Source organism: Moschus berezovskii, chromosome 12 (genome assembly GCF_049115385.1).
Source record: "Moschus berezovskii isolate FMDL1 chromosome 12, NW_MosBer_1.0, whole genome shotgun sequence".
Lineage (NCBI taxonomy): Eukaryota > Metazoa > Chordata > Mammalia > Artiodactyla > Moschidae > Moschus > Moschus berezovskii.
The window spans coordinates 46,457,149-46,462,180 of record NC_142471.1 but is presented as its reverse complement, the minus strand read 5'-3'; the positions used below and the strand labels follow the sequence as shown (position 1 = coordinate 46,462,180).

General features: G+C 43.3%; 1 pseudogene; it reads left to right on the top strand.

Moving 5' to 3' along the window:
* The first annotated feature begins 3,277 nt into the window (after nt 1–3,277).
* LOC129555605 (S-adenosylmethionine decarboxylase proenzyme 2-like) lies at nt 3,278–4,636 on the top strand (annotated as a pseudogene).
* The last annotated feature ends 396 nt before the right edge of the window (nt 4,637–5,032 follow it).

Below are 5,032 nucleotides of genomic sequence, written 5' to 3'. Positions count from 1 at the left end.
ATGGTATTGGGTTTTTTTCTTTTTGCAGCTTGAGGCAGTTGTAAAATAACTTAATGTAGCTTTTTACAACTGTGTATTCTATAGTATTTTTTCATTTGGTGAAATTTTAACTATTAATGTTTTTGGCATTGTGCTAAAGAATTAAAAAAATTGAAAAAAAAAGAAGAAATGGAGAAAGATCAACTTCTAATTTTCTTTGCCTAAGGTCAGATTATTACTCTTCTCTGAATTGCTCCAACTTGCTGAACTGGAAACTTCCTTTAATTTGGAATAGATAAGAGTAATTTTGGGCAGATAAGAGCTCTGGGAAGCTGTCATTGCTCACTGGTTTGACAGAGATACTGTAACAAAACGATTATGCAAGATTTTTTTCTGTCTATTTTGAACTATTAAAAAAAATCTAGGTTATTGATTTCAAAACAATAGATCAAGATTTCCCTCTGGCACTGCTGGAACCCAGAGTGTACAAAGGGGGCCTCTGGTGTTCCAGACAGCCTAGCACTTAGTAGATATAATGACTCACCATCTCTTCGGATTCATCTGTCATTACTTGGTTACTTGATGGAAATATTAAAGAGAATGAAGTTGTGAACTAGGATGAAGACCTTGTAAAGGAGTCAAAGACCTACTGAACCCTCAATATCCTTCTGTAACATTTGAAGAGGACTGTGTGTTTCACAGCAGCACCTCATGTTCCTGAGACAGGCCTTATCGTTGCTCTGACCCTGGGGAGGCATCGTGGCATATCCGGTAGTTCCCACGAAAGGCCAAACACAACCTTTCATGGAGAGTCTATGCTGTGCTAGGGACTGTTGAGTTTTGGGATGCAGACGCATCAGAGGTTAGGACATAGGGTCACTTGGGAGCAAAACGAAGGCATAGGGAGATTCCTGCACTGTTTCCCTTCTGCTTCAGGGCACACTCCAGCCCCCAGAGTGTGCCATCACAGCCTGTCTCTTCACCCAGGGCAGGCTGGGCAGCCTCTACTGTCTGCCTGATTTCCTTCCTCACAGCAATCACTCTCCATTGCTCCCTCATCCCTCTCAACACATACAGCACTGTGCCCTGACTCCCTCCTTTATTTTGGAGGCGCTCATTTGGGGAATAAAAAGGAGAGGGAATGACTATGGATGAGACATGGGGTAGAAAGTCTCAACAAATGAAGATATCTCTGGGCTCAGAAAGGAGGTCTACTCCTCACAGGTGAGGACTCCCAGCTAGCTGATTGTCCAATGCCACAACCAGACAGGAGCAGGTACTGTGTTGCTTTCCGGCCACTGTGCATGGGTGAGTTAGAACAAGGTATAACAAGGTTTCACCAGGTCATGTTCAGTTGTTTAATGTTGGTATTTGAAAGGGTATCGTGTTTAGGAATAGGACTGCTTTATGCTCTGGTGGTGAGGGAGGCTGAACTGGGAATGAGATCCAGTGCAAAATCTTTGTGTGACCTTAGATGTGTTATTGAACTCAATCAAGTCTGTGTGCCCAACACCCAGCAAGACCAAATAATACCAAAATGTCAGAGTCTGGAGCAGAGAAAATTTTATTGCAGGGCCACGCAAGGCAATGGGTGGCTCATGCAGCAAAGCCCTTTTATAAGAAAGGCGAGGAAGAGATGTGATTAGTTGTTGCAGATTTCTTGGTGTCAGATCCTTTTTGAGGTCAGGTCATGATATTCCTGTAAACCTCACTGAAACACTTACCTCAGTTCTGGTAAGAAAGGACAAGTCCCAGGGCTTGACTTTCACCCTCTGAGGTCCAGGCCTTGCTGAGGGAGGGAGGTGCCCGTGCAGGACAGTTAGCCTGCCTGGGAGGATTGGTCCAGCACCTGGTCTGGGTCCTCCCACCAGCGCTAAGCCCAGCGAAGAGTCGGATCTTAGATGGGGGTGCCTGCAGGGCTAGATCCCGCAGACCCTACCCAGCCGTCATAACTGAGGGAGCCAGGCACCCAGGACCCAGCCGGCCCTTATGTTTTTCATTTCAACTGGAGAGAATCACTTGTATAGGACCAATAGAAGCACATGTTGTAGCAAATACCAATCAAGTGAATTCCTAGCTCACAACAATTGCCCTTTTTGGAGAATAGCCCCAAACACAGAGGGGGACCTGAAGTAATGAGATGCAGTGTCCTTGCAACTTAACTCTGACCTCTGGTCACCTCCTAGGGGTAGACCGCTGATCTAAGCTGGACCAATTTTTGAAACTTGAACAGAGAGTGACACTGCTTGAAGCTGTTATTTTAATGGCAGTGTCCATATAGTCCAGTTGCTGAGACCTTCATGGATTGCCACCCATGGAGACTGCCCCTGCCATTAGGTCACAGAAGTGGGGATGGTGGGAGGATGTTCACTGCTGCCTCAAGTCCTGGGCCTGGCCAGTGGGCAGCTGTAGCAAAGACACAGCCAGCTCTGTGTTCGGCTCTGAAGGACACAGCCCTCGGCCTGACCCAGGCCCCCAGGTCATCTGGCTGCCCCACGGCCCCAGGACCCTTCAAGTTGCAATCCACCTCTCACCACACTCTCTGCTGGGGGAACCACTGGGAGCCTGACTATTGGCAGAGTGGAACCTCTAGCTGCTAAGCTAAGTGTCTCGCGATAAGTGTCTGGCACTAAGGGTTGTTGCTAAGGGCTGCGCACCCACCCCACCCCTATCACATGCGGGTCACTTGCTAGCTGCCAGCTCTACCCCCTCAGATGGCAAACAGGGGACGCTGAGACATGGAACTGTGTCTGCCTCTGTTTCCAACAAACTCGTGATCTTTCGTCTCTCTCTCTCTGCCCTCCAAAGAAAAATAGAAAGTCCAGGTAAATTTTATTAATTCTTTTCTTAAAAAAGAGTCAATATAAACTTAAAGCAATAAAAGGAAACTGAATTTTGGTAACACAGTTGAAGTAATTGGTGGCACTCACAGCAAGGAGAGAAAGGATTTAGTTGATTTTCTGTGGCTATTGGTTGTTTGCTAGTCTTATGGTGATAGAAGTTGCACGTTTTTTTTTTAAAGGATCCAAGAAGAGCTGGACTTTTGGTACTCCCAGCAGCAACCTGTCACAAAGCAAGGATCTGATGAATCTTCAAATCACCCCATGATTCCAGTGGGATATATTTTTGAAAGGTCATGAGTGTGGCAAAAACTGAAACTTACATATTCAGTGAGAATAGCATGTTTGTCTCCAAGAGACAAAGATGTGTGGTACCACCTTCTGCTGAAAGCACTGGTTTCCCTGTCGAACCTTGCTCAGAATTATAGTAATTTTGACTCAGTTCAAATTTCTTTTATTCTCTGAAGAATTTAATGAAGCCATCTCATCAAGGGAACCCACACTGGAATTTACAGGAAGAAATAGTTTCTTAATGTAATTTTCCCAAATGCAGCAGCGTATTGTATGCTGCTGCTGCTAAGTCACTTCAGTCATGTCCGACTCTGTGTGACCCCATAGACGGAAGCCCACCAGGCTCCCCCGTCCCTGGGATTCTCCAGGCAAGAACACTGGAGTGGGTTGCCACTTCCTTCTCCAATGTGTGAAAGTGAAAAGTGAAAGTGAAGTTGCTCAGTCGTGTCTGACTCTTAGCGACCCCACGGACTGCAGCATACCAGGCTCCTCCATCCATGGGATTTTCTAGGCAAGAGTACTGGAGTGACTTGCCATTGCCTTCTCCAGTGTATTGTATAGGACGTATGAGTTCTGAGAGTTCATACTGGTATACTCTGGATTTCCCAGAGACTTGGGTAATCAGTCAGCTGGATCAAATCCAGGAAATACTGATGAGTGAGCTTGACCCAGAAGTTATGGACCAATTATACGCAAAAGATGGTGTTACTGCAAAGATATCATTCATGAAAGCAGAATTTGTGCTAGGTTCTGTCACTGATATCACACTGTTAAGTCCTTGTAGGGATTCAGTGAGTGGCATGAAATCATAGGGAACTTATCGGACTGTTCATGCCATTCCCATGACCAGAATTTTCTCATAGTAGCTTTGAAACAAACTTTAGCTAGAACTCTTATAATGACCTGTTCAGGAAAGTTGTGAGTTTTTAAGCCTGAAAAATTTTTGACCACCTTGTTTGTAAATCAGGGTTTTAAATGTCCCACACTGCTTTCCTTGCCCTAGAAGATTGAAGTTTTAAATGCCTTGATTGACAGAGGAGTTCTATATCTAGTGATTACAATTTTATTTTTACCAATTTGGCTAAGAAATGATAGTAACAGAAGAACTGATTTAGAAAAATGAAGAAAAATACAAAACACATATAGAAGGAAATGATGGCTTCTTTCTATATATTGATACTGAGGTCCATGCTTTCCATAACCACCACCTCAAGATGCAGAAAGCCCTAGATGTGATGACAGTCTAATCATTTTAGATTGTATGTATTATTACACTGAGGAGTTAGGTATCTAGCATGAATGCTCTCTTGTGTGTTTAGATATTCTATACCACTCTTGCTGTGAAACTGAAGTGCTTGTAGAAACAACACTATGAAACTTTATAACAGATATGAAAACAATTCAGTTTGGTTTATGCACAGTGTAGTATTTCTCCAGGAATCACCCAAAATTCCCCATAGACAAAGCTTTTGTCCTCATTAGGTATTGGCTTCAACCTAACCATCTGGGACTGGTCTATTAAATTACTGTCAGAATTTTACATTCTGCTTACTGCTACTTTCTAGAATATATATTTTTTCTTTTTTTTTTATTGGAGGCTAATTATTTTACAATATTATATTGGTTGGTTTTGCCATACATTGACATGAATCTGCCCTGGTGTATATGAGTTCCCCTTTCTGAATCCCCCTCCCACCTCCCTCCTCTCCTTATTCTCCCTCTGGGTCATCCCCACTACTAATATTATTGAAACCAATTTCTACTTCGTACAGTTTTTTTTTTTTTTGCTATAGCAATTAGCTTTCCTTGCACGAATGGAGTTCTCCTAAGAAAATGATTGTGGTTATTCATTTTTTGTATTACTACTTTAACATTATTGCTCCCTGCATTCCTAGTCCTTTAATTGATTTTTTTTCTTACCT